Source organism: Carassius gibelio, chromosome B5, assembly GCF_023724105.1.
Source record: "Carassius gibelio isolate Cgi1373 ecotype wild population from Czech Republic chromosome B5, carGib1.2-hapl.c, whole genome shotgun sequence".
Classification (NCBI taxonomy): Eukaryota; Metazoa; Chordata; class Actinopteri; order Cypriniformes; family Cyprinidae; genus Carassius; species Carassius gibelio.
Genome location: NC_068400.1, coordinates 1,601,646 through 1,616,864, shown reverse-complemented (window position 1 = coordinate 1,616,864; position 15,219 = coordinate 1,601,646). Strand labels below are relative to the sequence as shown.

General features: G+C 48.9%; 1 long non-coding RNA gene across 3 annotated transcripts in view; it reads right to left on the bottom strand.

The window, feature by feature from the left end:
- LOC127958090 (uncharacterized) overlaps positions 1–15,219 on the bottom strand; it is a 90,127-nt gene that overhangs the window by 61,447 nt on the left and 13,461 nt on the right. Inside the window, exon 1 of one of the 3 annotated variants that reach the window (XR_008153965.1) lies at positions 4,615–4,647. The exons of the other annotated variants lie outside the window; for them this stretch is intronic. This is a non-coding gene — a long non-coding RNA (uncharacterized LOC127958090). Of the gene's footprint in view, positions 1–4,614; positions 4,648–15,219 lie in introns of those variants that run through there. 3 annotated transcript variants of the gene reach the window in all.

Sequence of the window (15,219 nt, the reverse complement as noted above, 5' to 3'; positions counted from 1 at the left end):
TACAAATTTCGGCGCGTAACTAGTCCCGCAGTTTTCGTCACATACCAACGAAACAGGCGTCAAATCGTGCGGCCTAATCGGGAATGGTGTGCTATGACTTTTATAAGCGATCGGGCGTACGATGTTCGTACACCGGGCGAAAAAACGGGCGAAAAATCGCATAGACAATGCATTGCGGCCAACTTTGACGGATCGTAGCTCCGAGAGAGAATTTCGCAGAAACACGTGAATCTCCACATTTGGAGAGGCTATCAGGCTGTGCGAGAACATACCCCGCAGTGGGGTATAAGTTGTACCCCTGGGGCGCGAGAGCCCCCCAAAAATGGCCCTAATACAAAGTATAGGGAGGACTTTTCCTGCTATGGGACATTACATAGGGATTTTGTATTGAACATAACTCTGGATCACAATGTCATAGAGACAAGGGGGTGGGCTCATTTGAATCAGGCAACCAATCAGTCTCTCAGGATCACTGTGAATCTATCAAGCCACGCCCTAGCAACCATATAGAGCGCCATAGCAACAAGCCCCATAGACTTCCATTGAAAAAGATCAAATGAATAACTTTGGATAGAAGTGTCATAGAAACATGAGGGTGGGCTCGTTTGACTCGGGCAGCAAACGGCCAATCATGTATCTCCTTCAAGACAACCTAGCCACGCCCTAGCAACCATTAAGAGCTACCTAGCAACCCAAAGTATAGAGAGATATCTTAACATCTGAAAGACATAGAAGCATGGGGGCTGGTTTATATCATTAATACTAGCAAGCACCCATTGGAGTATCATCATTGGCAGTTGCCAGGCCACTCCCTAGCAACCAAACACAGTACCCTAGCAACCGTTTTGCAAGATCTATATCTCTGCATCAGAACATCGTAGAGGCATGGGGGTTGGTTTATATTGGCGAGCAGCCTTTGGAGTATCACCATTGGCAGTTGCCAAGCCACTCCATAGCAACCAAACGGAGTACCCTAGCAACCGTTTTGCACAACCTATATCTCTGCATCAGAACATCGTACAGACATGGCGGTTGGATTTTTTGACTCATGCTAGCACACTGGACTTCCAACATGCTAGTCATGCTAGCAGTGATTAGCTAGATGCTAATAGTGATTAGCTAAGTGCTCAAATGGGCTAAGAACTCTATAATAACTACATAGTGACCATCTGTGACAACTACCAACCACCTAGTAACTTCATAGCAACCACCCAGGATACCATAGCAACTGCCTAGCAACCAGCCAAAACACCCTAGCAACCGCCTAGCAACACCTTAGCAACCACCCCAAGTACCGTAGCAACTGCCTAGCAACCACCCAGGTTACCATAGCAACCACCCTAGCAACCACCCCGATTACCCTAGCAACCACCCTGGGTACCTTAGCAACGGCCCTAGCAACCATCATGGGGACCCTAGCAACCGCCCTAGCAACCACCCCGGGTACCCTAGCAACCACATAGCAACACCCTAGCAACCGCCCCAATTACCCTAGCAACCACCCTGGGTACCTTAGCAACGGCCCTAGCAACCATCATGGGGACCCTAGCAACCGCCCTAGCAACCACCCCGGGTACCCTAGCAACCACATAGCAACACCCTAGCAACCACCCCAATTACCCTAGCAACCACCCTGAGTACCCTAGCAACGGCCTTAGCAACCATCATGGGGACCCTAGCAACCACCCCGGGTACCCTAGCAACCACATAGCAACACCCTAGCAACCGCCCCGATTACCCTAGCAACCACCCTGGGTACCCTAGCAACGGCCCTAGCAACCATCATGGGGACCCTAGCAACCGCCCTAGCAACCACCCCGGGTACCCTAGAAACCACATAGCAACACCCTAGCAACCATCCCGATTACCCTAGCAACCACCCTGGGTACCTTAGCAACGGCCCTAGCAACCATCATGGGGACCCTAGCAACCGCCCTAGCAACCATCCCATGTACCGTAGCAACCAACCCGGGTAACCTAGCAACCACCCTAGCAACCTCATTACAACACCCTATAGCAACAGAGGGCGAGTTTTGCCACTGCAAGCACCACTCACATTTTCTTCAGGAAATGTACCTTCTAGTGTTACTATTACTATTCGCCTTGACAAAACTTTGGCACGCTACTCCTCCCGCATTTTTTGTCACAGACCCATGAATGAGGCGTCAAATCGTGCGGGATATTGAGGAGAGGTGTGCTATGACTTTTCTAAGCAATCGGACTTACGATAATCGTACAGCGGGCGAAGAAAATGTGTGAAAATATCCCATTGACTTAACATTGGAAAAACTATCTGACATCATATCTTTGGATCAGAAAGTCATAGAGGCTTGGGAGAGGGCTCTTTTGACTCGGCCTATCAAGCAGTCCATAAGTAGTGACATAACAACTTCATATCCATGCCCTAGCAACCAATTTTAGCCACCTAGCAACTGTTTAACTACATTTAAAAGCTGTATCTCAGCAAAAATAACTATATAGAAACACTGGCTTGGGCTTTTTGCATTCAGGCTGGTAAATAATCTTTAAATATCACCCCATAAACTATATAGTCACACCATAGCAACCATATAGAGCACCCTAGCAACCATTTAGCAATATAAATCCTTCTATCTCTGCTTCAAAACATCACACAGGCATCATGGGTGGCTACAGGGCGCAGAGTTTTGCCACTGCAAGCACCACTCACATTTTCTTCAGGAAATGTACCTTCTAGTTAGTGGTGCTTGCCGGAGGCAAGGCACTACTATTATTATCTCACATACTTATTATTATTATTATTATACTAGATCCGTACAAATTTCGGCGCGTAACTAGTCCCGCAGTTTTTGTCACAGACCAACGAAACAGGCGTCAAATCGTGCGGCCTAATCGGGAATGGTGTGCTATGACTTTTATAAGCGATCGGGCGTACGATGTTCGTACACCGGGCGAAAAAACGGGCGAAAAATCGCATAGACAATGCATTGCGGCCAACTTTGACGGATCGTAGCTCCGAGAGAGAATTTCGCAGAAACACGTGAATCTCCACATTTGGAGAGGCTATCAGGCTGGGCGAGAACATACCCCACAGTGGGGTATAAGTTGTACCCCTGGGGCGCAAGAGCCCCCCAAAATTGCCCCTAATACAAAGTATAGGGAGGACTTTTCCTGCTATGGGACATTACAAAGGGATTTTGTATTGAACATAACTCTGGATCACAGTGTCATAGAGACAAGGGGGTGGGCTTATTTGAATCAGGCAACCAATCAGTCTCTCTGGATCACTGTGAATCTATCAAGCCACGCCCTAGCAACCAATTAGAGCACCATAGCAACAAGCCCCATAGACTTCCATTGAAAAAGATCAAATGAATAACTTTGGATAGAAGTGTAATAGAAACATGAGGGTGGGCTCGTTTGACTCAGGGCAGCAAACGGCCAATCACGAATCACCTTCAACACTACATAGCCACGCCCTAGCAACCATTTGGACCTCCCTAGCGACCAAAAGTATAGAGATATATCTTAACATCTGAAAGACATAGAAGCATGGGGGTTGGTTTATATTAGCAAGCAACCATTGGAGTATCATCAATGGCAGCTGCCAGGCCACTCCCTAGCAACCAAACACAGTACCCTAGCAACCGTTTTGCAAGATCTATATCTCTGCATCAGAACATCGTATAGGCATGGGGGTTGGTTTATATTGGCGAGCAGCCTTTGGAGTATCACCATTGGCAGCTGCCAAGCCACTCCATAGCAACCAAATGGAGTACCCTAGCAACCGTTTTGCATGACCTATATCTCTGCATCAGAACATCGTACAGACATGGCGGTTGGATTTTTTGACTCATGCTAGCACACTGGACTTCCAACATGCTAGTCATGCTAGCAGTGATTAGCTACATGCTAATAGTGATTAGCTAAGTGCTCAAATGGGCTAAGAACTCTATAATAACTACATAGTGACCATCTGTGACAACTACCAACCACCAAGTAACATCATAACAACCACCACAGTTACCATAGCAACTGCCTAGCAACCACCCCGGGTACCCTAGCAACCACATAGCAACACCCTAGCAACCGCCCCAATTACCCTAGCAACCACCCTGAGTACCCTAGCAACGGCCCTAGCAACCATCATGGGGACCCTAGCAACCGCCCTAGCAACCACCCCGGGTACCCTAGCAACCACATAGCAACACCCTAGCAACCACCCCGATTACCCTAGCAACCACCCTGGGTACCCTAGCAACGGCCCTAAAAACCATCATGGGGACCCTAGCAACCGCCCTAGCAACCACCCCGGGTACCCTAGCAACCACATAGCAACACCCTAGCAACCACCCCGATTACCCTAGCAACCACCCTGGGTACCTTAGCAACGGCCCTAGCAACCATCATGGGGACCCTAGCAACCGCCCTAGCAACCACCCCGATTACCCTAGCAACCACCCTGAGTACCCTAGCAACGGCCCTAGCAACCATCATGGGGACCCTAGCAACCGCCCTAGCAACCACCCCGGGTACCTTAGCAACCATCGTAGCAACCTCATTGCAACACCCTAGCAACAGAGGGGCGAGTTTTGCCACTGCAAGCACCACTCACATTTTCTTCAGGAAATGTACCTTCTAGTTAGTGGTGCTTGCCGGAGGCAAGGCACTACTATTATTATCTCACATACTTATTATTATTATTATTATACTAGATCCGTACAAATTTCGGCGCGTAACTAGTCCCGCAGTTTTTGTCACAGACCAACGAAACAGGCGTCAAATCGTGCGGCCTAATCGGGAATGGTGTGCTATGACTTTTATAAGCGATCGGGCGTACGATGTTCGTACACCGGGCGAAAAAACGGGCGAAAAATCGCATAGACAATGCATTGCGGCCAACTTTGACGGATCGTAGCTCCGAGAGAGAATTTCGCAGAAACACGTGAATCTCCACATTTGGAGAGGCTATCAGGCTGGGCGAGAACATACCCCACAGTGGGGTATAAGTTGTACCCCTGGGGCGCAAGAGCCCCCCAAAATTGCCCCTAATACAAAGTATAGGGAGGACTTTTCCTGCTATGGGACATTACAAAGGGATTTTGTATTGAACATAACTCTGGATCACAGTGTCATAGAGACAAGGGGGTGGGCTTATTTGAATCAGGCAACCAATCAGTCTCTCTGGATCACTGTGAATCTATCAAGCCACGCCCTAGCAACCAATTAGAGCACCATAGCAACAAGCCCCATAGACTTCCATTGAAAAAGATCAAATGAATAACTTTGGATAGAAGTGTAATAGAAACATGAGGGTGGGCTCGTTTGACTCAGGGCAGCAAACGGCCAATCACGAATCACCTTCAACACTACATAGCCACGCCCTAGCAACCATTTGGACCTCCCTAGCGACCAAAAGTATAGAGATATATCTTAACATCTGAAAGACATAGAAGCATGGGGGTTGGTTTATATTAGCAAGCAACCATTGGAGTATCATCAATGGCAGCTGCCAGGCCACTCCCTAGCAACCAAACACAGTACCCTAGCAACCGTTTTGCAAGATCTATATCTCTGCATCAGAACATCGTATAGGCATGGGGGTTGGTTTATATTGGCGAGCAGCCTTTGGAGTATCACCATTGGCAGCTGCCAAGCCACTCCATAGCAACCAAATGGAGTACCCTAGCAACCGTTTTGCATGACCTATATCTCTGCATCAGAACATCGTACAGACATGGCGGTTGGATTTTTTGACTCATGCTAGCACACTGGACTTCCAACATGCTAGTCATGCTAGCAGTGATTAGCTACATGCTAATAGTGATTAGCTAAGTGCTCAAATGGGCTAAGAACTCTATAATAACTACATAGTGACCATCTGTGACAACTACCAACCACCAAGTAACATCATAACAACCACCACAGTTACCATAGCAACTGCCTAGCAACCACCCCGGGTACCCTAGCAACCACATAGCAACACCCTAGCAACCGCCCCAATTACCCTAGCAACCACCCTGAGTACCCTAGCAACGGCCCTAGCAACCATCATGGGGACCCTAGCAACCGCCCTAGCAACCACCCCGGGTACCCTAGCAACCACATAGCAACACCCTAGCAACCACCCCGATTACCCTAGCAACCACCCTGGGTACCCTAGCAACGGCCCTAAAAACCATCATGGGGACCCTAGCAACCGCCCTAGCAACCACCCCGGGTACCCTAGCAACCACATAGCAACACCCTAGCAACCACCCCGATTACCCTAGCAACCACCCTGGGTACCTTAGCAACGGCCCTAGCAACCATCATGGGGACCCTAGCAACCGCCCTAGCAACCACCCCGATTACCCTAGCAACCACCCTGAGTACCCTAGCAACGGCCCTAGCAACCATCATGGGGACCCTAGCAACCGCCCTAGCAACCACCCCGGGTACCTTAGCAACCATCGTAGCAACCTCATTGCAACACCCTAGCAACAGAGGGGCGAGTTTTGCCACTGCAAGCACCACTCACATTTTCTTCAGGAAATGTACCTTCTAGTTATTATTATTATTCTTCCGTACAAATTTCGGCGCGTAACTAGTCCCGCAGTTTTCGTCACAGACCAACGAAACAGGCGTCAAATCGTGCGGCCTATTCGGGAATGGTGTGCTATGACTTTTATAAGCGATCGGGCGTACGATGTTCGTACACCGGGCGAAATATCGGCCGAAAAATCGCATAGACAATGCATTACGGCCAACTTTGACGAATCGTAGCGCAGAGAGAGAATTTCGCAGAAACATGTGAATCACCACATTTGGAGAGGCTATCAAGCTGTGCGAGAGGATACCTCGCAGAGGCGTACAAGTTGTACCCCTGGGGCGCTAGAGACCCCCAAAGTTCCCCATAGACATACTATGGTGAGGGATCGCCCATGAAACAGTGTGTTTTTCCTACTATGGGAAGTTATACAGGGATTTTGTATTGAACATAACTCAGGATCACAGTGTCATAGAGACAAGGGGGTGGGCTCATTTGAATCAGGCAACCAATCAGTCTCTCAGGATCATTATGAAGCTATCAAGCCACGCCCTAGCAACCATATAGAGCGCCATAGCAACAAGCCCCATACACTTTCATTGAAAAAGATCAAATGAATAACTTTGGATAGAAGTGTCATAGAAACATGAGGGTGGGCTCGTTTGACTCGGGCAGCAAACGGCCAATCATGTATCTCCTTCAAGACAACCTAGCCACGCCCTAGCAACCATTAAGAGCTACCTAGCAACCCAAAGCATAGAGAGATATCTTAACATCTGAAAGACATAGAAGCATGGGGGTTGGTTTATATTAGCAAGCGACCATTGGAGTATCATCATTGGCAGCTGCCAGGCCACTCCCTAGCAACCAAACATAGTACCCTAGCAACCGTTTTGCAAGATCTATATCTCCGCATCAGTACATCATAGAGGCATGGGGGTTGGTTTATATTGGCGAGCAGCCTTTGGAGTATCACCATTGGCAGCTGCCAGGCCACTCCCTAGCAACCAAACGGAGTTCCCTAGCAACCGTTTTGCACGACCTATATCTCTGCATCAGAACATCGTACAGACATGGCGGTTGGATTTTTTGACTCATGCTAGCACACTGGACTTCCAACATGCTAGTCATGCTAGCAGTGATTAGCTACATGCTAATAGTGATTAGCTAAGTGCTCAAATGGGCTAAGAACTCTATAATAACTACATAGTGACCATCTGTGACAACTACCAACCACCTAGTAACATCATAGCAACCACCCAGGAGACCATAGCAACTGCCTAGCAACCAGCCAAAACACCCTAGCAACCGCCTAGCAACACCTTAGCAACCACCCCAAGTACCGTAGCAACTGCCTAGCAACCACCCAGGTTACCATAGCAACCGCCCTAGCAACCACCCCGGGTACCCTAGCAACCACATAGCAACACCCTAGCAACCAACCCGATTACCCTAGCAACCACCCTGGGTACCCCAGCAACGGCCCTAGCAACCATCATGGGGACCCTAGCAACCGCCCTAGCAACCACCCCGGGTACCCTAGCAACCACATAGCAACACCCTAGCAACCAACCCGATTACCCTAGCAACCACCCTGGGTACCCTAGCAACGGCCCTAGCAACCATCATGGGGACCCTAGCAACCGCCCTAGCAACCACCCCGGGTACCCTAGCAACCACATAGCAACACCCTAGCAACCACCCCGATTACCCTAGCAACCACCCTGGGTAACCTAGCAACGGCCCTAGCAACCATCATGGGGACCCTAGCAACCGCCCTAGCAACCACCCAGAGTACCCTAGCAACCATATAGCAACACCCTAGCAACCTACCCGATTACCCTAGCAACCACCCTGTGTACCTTAGCAACGGCCCTAGCAACCATTACGGGGACCCTAGTAACCACCCAGATTACCCTAGCAACCACCCTTGGTACCTTAGCAACCATCATGTGGACCTTAGCAACCACCCAGGGTTCCCTAGTAACCACTATAGCAACCTCATTGCAACACCCTAGCAACAGAGGGTCGAGTTTTGCCACTGCAAGCACCACTCACATTTTCTTCAGGAAATGTACCTTCTAGTTAGTGGTGCTTGCCGGAGGCAAAGCACTACTACTATTATCTCACATACTTATTAGTGGTCTACTATTATCTCACATACTTATTATTAGTGGTGCTTGCCGGAGGCAAGGCACTACTATTCTTATCTCACATAGTTAGTGGTGCTTGCCGGAGGCAAAGCATCACTATTATTATCTCACATACTTATTATTATTCTTCTTCTTACTTCTTCCGTACAAAACTTCGGCGCGTAACTCGTCCCGCAGTTTTTGTCACAGACCAACGAAACAGGCGTCAAATCGTGCGGCCTATTGAGGAGAGGTGTGCTATGACTTTTATAAGCGATCGGGCGTACGATGTTCGTACAGCGGGCGAAAAATCGGCCGAAAAACGTCCCATAGGAAATGCATTAAAAAGTAATTTGACGGAGCATAGCTCTGAGAGAGAATTTCGCAGAAACATGTGAATCACCACATTTGGAGAGGCTATCAGGCTGTGCGTGAACATACCCCGCAGTGGGGTATAAGTTGTACCCCTGGGGCGCAAGAGCCCCCCAAATTTGCCCCCAATACAAAGTATAGGGAGGGCTTTTACAACTATGGGAAATTACATAGGGATTTTGAATTAAATATAACTCTGGATCACAATGCCATAGAGACAAGGGGGTGGGCTCATTTGAATCAGGCAACCAATCAGTCTCTCAGGATCACTGTGAATCTATCAAGCCACGCCCTAGCAACCAAATAGAGCACCATAGCAACAAGCCCCATAGACTTCCATTGAAAAAGATCAAATTAATAACTTTGGATAGAAGTGTCATAGAAACATGAGGGTGGGCTCGTTTGACTCGGGCAGCAAACGGCCAATCATGTATCTCCTTCAAGACAACCTAGCCACGCCCTAGCAACCATTTAGAGCAACCTAGCAACCCAAAGTATAGAGAGATATCTTAACATCTGAAAGACATAGAAGCATGGGGGTTGGTTCATATTAGCAAGCGACCATTGGAGTATCATCATTGGCAGCTGCCAGGCCACTCCCTAGCAACCAAACACAGTACCCTAGCAACCGTTTTGCAAGATCTATATCTCTGCATCAGAACATCGTACAGACATGGGGGTTGGTTTATATTGGCGAGCAGCCTTTGGAGTATCACCATTGGCAGCTGCCAAGCCACTCCATAGCAACCAAACGGAGTACCCTAGCAACCGTTTTGCACGACCTATATCTCTGCATCAGAACATCGTACAGACATGGCGGTTGGATTTTTTGACTCATGCTAGCACACTGGACTTCCAACATGCTAGTCATGCTAGCAGTGATTAGCTACATGCTAATAGTGATTAGCTAAGTGCTCAAATGGGCTAAGAACTCTATAATAACTACATAGTGACCATCTGTGACAACTACCAACCACCTAGTAACATCATAGCAACCACCCAGGAGACCATAGCAACTGCCTAGCAACCACCCCGGGTACCCTAGCAACCGCCTAGCAACACCTTAGCAACCACCCCGATTACCCTAGCAGCCACCCTGGGTACCCTAGCAACGGCCCTAGCAACCATCATGGGGTACCCTAGCAACCGCCCTAGCAACCACCCCGGGTACCCTAGCAACCACATAGCAACACCCTAGCAACCACCCCGATTACCCTAGCAACCAACCTGGGTACCCTAGCAACGGCCCTAGCAACCATCATGGGGTACCCTAGCAACCGCCCTAGCAACCACCCCGATTACCCTAGCAACCACCCTGGGTAACCTAGCAACGGCCCTAGCAACCATCATGGGGACCCTAGCAACCGCCCTAGCAACCACCCCGGGTACCCTAGCAACCACATAGCAACACCCTAGCAACCTACCCGATTACCCTAGCAACCACCCTGTGTACCTTAGCAACGGCCCTAGCAACCATTACGGGGACCCTAGCAACCACCCAGATTACCCTAGCAACCATCCTTGGTACCTTAGCAACCACCCAGGGTACCCTAGTAACCACTATAGCAACCTCATTGCAACACCCTAGCAACAGAGGGGCGAGTTTTGCCACTGCAAGCACCACTCACATTTTCTTCAGGAAATGTACCTTCTAGTTATTATTATTCTTCTAGATCCGTACAAATTTCGGCGCGTAACTAGTCCCGCAGTTTTCGTCACAGACCAACGAAACAGGCGTCAAATCGTGCGCCCTAATCGGGAATGGTGTGCTATGACTTTTATAAGCGATCAGGCGTACGATGTTCGCACACCGGGCGAAAAAACGGGCGAAAAATCCCATAGACAATGCATTGCGGCCAATTTTGACGGATCGTAGCTCCGAGACAGAATTTCGCAGAAACATGTGAATCACCACATTTGGAGAGGCTGTCAGGCTGTACGAGAACATACCCCGCAGTGGGGTATAAGTTGTACCCCTGGGGCGCAAGAGCCCCCCAAAAATGCCCCTAATACAAAGTATAGGGAGGGCTCATCCTACTGTGGGACATTACATAGGGATTTTGTATTGAACATAACTCAGGATCACAGTGTCATAGAGACAAGGGGGTGGGCTCATTTGAATCAGGCAACCAATCAGTCTCTCAGGATCACTGTGAATCTATCAAGCCACGCCCTAGCAACCATATAGAGCGCCATAGCAACAAGCCCCATAGACTTCCATTGAAAAAGATCAAATGAATAACTTTGGATAGAAGTGTCATAGAAACATGAGGGTGGGCTCGTTTGACTCGGGCAGCAAACGGCCAATCACGTATCTCCTTCAAGACAACCTAGCCACGCCCTAGCAACCATTAAGAGCTACCTAGCAACCTAAATTCAAAGATAGATATCTTAACATCTGAAAGACATAGAAGCATGGGGGTTGGTTTATATTGGTGAGCAGCCTTTGAAGTATCATCATTGGCAGCTGCAAGGCCACTCCCTAGCAACCAACCAGAGTACCCTAGCAACCGTTTTGCAAGATCTATATCTCTGCATCAGAACATTGTACAGACATGGGGGTTGGTTTATATTGGCAAGCAGACTTTGGAGTATCACCACTGGCAGCTGCCAAGCCACTCCATAGCAACCAAACGGAGTACCCTAGCAACCGTTTTACACGACCTATATCTCTGCATCAGAACATCGTACAGACATGGCGGTTGGATTTTTTGACTCATGCTAGAACACTGGACTTCCAACATGCTAGTCATGCTAGCAGTGATTAGCTACATGCTAATAGTGATTAGCTAAGTACTCAAATGGGCTAATAACTCTATAATAACTACATAGTGACCATCTGTGACAACTACCAACCACCTAGTAACATCATAGCAACCACCCAGGAGACCATAGCAACTGCCTAGCAACCAGCCAAAACACCCTAGCAACCGCCTAGCAACACCTTAGCAACCACCCCAAGTACCATAGCAACTGCCTAGCAACCACCCAGGTTACCATAGCAATCGCCCTAGCAACCACCCCGGGTACCCTAGCAACCACATAGCAACACCCTAGCAACCGCCCCGATTACCCTAGCAACCACCCTGGGTACCCTAGCAACGGCCCTAGCAACCATCATGGGGACCCTAGCAACCACCCTAGCAACCACCCCGGGTACCCTAGCAACCACATAGCAACACCCTAGCAACCGCCCCGATTACCTTAGCAACCACCCTGGGTACCCTAGCAACGGCCCTAGCAACCATCAAGGGGACCCTAGCAACCACCCCAGGTACCCTAGCAACCACATAGCAACACCCTAGCAACCACCCCGATTACCTTAGCAACCACCCTGGGTACCCTAGCAACGGCCCTAGCAACCATCATAGGGACCCTAGCAACCACCCCGGGTACCCTAGCAACCACACCTTAGCAACAGAGGGGCGAGTTTTGCCACTGCAAGCACCACTCACATTTTCTTCAGGAAATGTACCTTCTAGTTAGTGGTGCTTGCCGGAGGCAAAGCACTACTATTATTATCTCACATACTTATTATTCTTATTCTTCTTATAGATTCCGTACAAATTTCGGCGCGTAACTAGTCCCGCAGTTTTCGTCACAGACCAATGAAACAGGCGTCAAATCGTGCGGCCTAATCGGGAATGGTGTGCTATGACTTTTATAAGCGATCGGGCGTACGATGTTCGTACACCGGACGAAAAATCGGGCGACAAAACCCATAGACAATACATTGCGCCCAACTTTGATGGATCGTAGCTCCGAGAGAGAATTTCGCAGAAACACGTGAATCACCACATTTGGAGAGGCTATCAGGCTGTGCGAGAACATACCCCGCATTGGGGTATAAGTTGTACCCCTGGGGCGCAAGAGCCCCCCAAATTTGCCCCTAATACAAAGTATAGGGAGGGCTTATCCTACTGTGGGACATTACATAGGGATTTTGTATTAAACATAACTCTGGATCACAGTGTCATAGAGACAAGGGGGTGGGCTCATTTGAATCAGGCAACCAATCAGTCTCTCATGATCATTATGAAGCTATCAAGCCACGCCCTAGCAACCATATATAGCACCATAGCAACAAGCTCCATAGACTTCCATTGAAAAATATAAAATTAATAACTTTGGATAGAAGTGTCATAGAAACATGAGGGTGGGCTCGTTTGACTGGGGCAGCAAACGGCCAATCATGTATCTCCTTCAAGACAACCTAGCCACGCCCTAGCAACCATTAAGAGCTACCTAGTAACCTAAATCCAAAGATAGATATCTTAACATCTGAAAGACATAGAAGCATGGGGGTTGGTTTACATTGTCAAGCAGACTTTGAAGTATCATCATTGGCAGCTGAAAGGCCACTCCCTAGCAACCAACCAGAGTACCCTAGCAACCATTTTTCAAGACCAATATCTCCGCATCAGAACATTGTAGAGGCATGGGGGTTGGTTTATATTGGCGAGCAGCCTTTGGAGTATCACCATTGGCAGCTGCCAAGCCACTCCATAGCAACCAAATGGAGTACCCTAGCAACCGTTTTGCACGACCTATATCTCTGCATCAGAACATCATACAGACATGGCGGTTGGATTTTTTGACTCATGCTAGCACACTGGACTTCCAACATGCTAGTCATGCTAGCAGTGATTAGCTACATGCTAATAGTGATTAGCTAAGTGCTCAAATGGGCTAAGAACTCTATAATAACTACATAGTGACCATCTGTGACAACTACCAACCACCTAGTAACCTCATAACAACCACCCTGGTTACCATAGCAACTGCCTAGCAACCACCCCGGGTACCCTAGCAACCACATAGCAACACCCTAGCAACCGCCCCAATTACCCTAGCAACCACCCTGGGTACCTTAGCAACGGCCCTAGCAACCATCATGGGGACCCTAGCAACCACCCCGGGTACCCTAGCAACCACATAGCAACACCCTAGCAACCATCCCGATTACCCTAGCAACCACCCTGAGTACCCTAGCAACGGCCCTAGCAACCATCATGGGGACCCTAGCAACCGCCCTAGCAACCACCCCGGGTACCCTAGCAACCACATAGCAACACCCTTGCAACCACCCCGATTACCCTAGCAACCACCCTGGGTACCCTAGCAACGGCCCTAGAAACCATCATAGGGACCCTAGCAACCGCCCTAGCAACCACCCAGGGTACCCTAGCAACCACATAGCAACACCCTAGCAACCACCCTGGGTACCCTAGCAACGGCCTTAGCAACCATCAAGGGGACCCTAGCAACCGCCCTAGCAACCACCCCGGGTACCCTAGCAACCACATAGCAACACCCTAGCAACCACCCCGATTACCCTAGCAACCACCCTGGGTACCCTAACAACGGCCCTAGCAACCATCATGGGGACCCTAGCAACCACCATAGCAACCAAGTGTACCTTAGCAATGGTCCTACCAACCACACCTTAGCAACAGAGGGGCGAGTTTTGCCACTGCAAGCACCACTCACATTTTCTTCAGGAAATGTACCTTCTAGTTAGTGGTGCTTGCCGGAGGCAAAGCATCACTATTACTATCTCACATACTTATTAGTGGTGCTTGCCGGAGGCAAGGCATCACTATTACTATCTCACATACTTATTATTCTTATACTTATTATTATTCTTCCGCACAAAATTTCGGAGCGTAACTAGTCCCGCAGTTTTTGTCACAGACCAACGAAACAGGCGTCAAATCGTGCGGCCTAATCGGGAATGGTGTGCTATGACTTTTATAAGCGATCGGGCGTACGATGTTCGTACACCGGGCGAAAAAACGGGCGAAAAATCGCATAGACAATGCATTGCGCCCAACTTTGACGGACCGTAACTCCGAGAGAGAATTTCGCAGAAACACGTGAATCACCACATTTGGAGAGGCTATCAGGCTGTGCGAGAGGACACCTCTCAGAGGGGTACAAGTTGTACCCCTGGGGTGCTAGAGACCCCCAAAGTTGCCCCATTGACATAGTATGGTGAGGGATCGCCCATGAAACACTGTGCTTTTCCTACTATGGGAAATTACTTAGGGATTTTGTATTGAACATAACTCTGCATCACAGTGTCATAGAGACAAGGGGGTGGGCTCATTTGAATCAGGCAACCAATCAGTCTCTCAGGATCACTGTGAATCTATCAAGCCACGCCCTAGCAACCATATAGAGCGCCATAGCAACAAGCCCCATAGA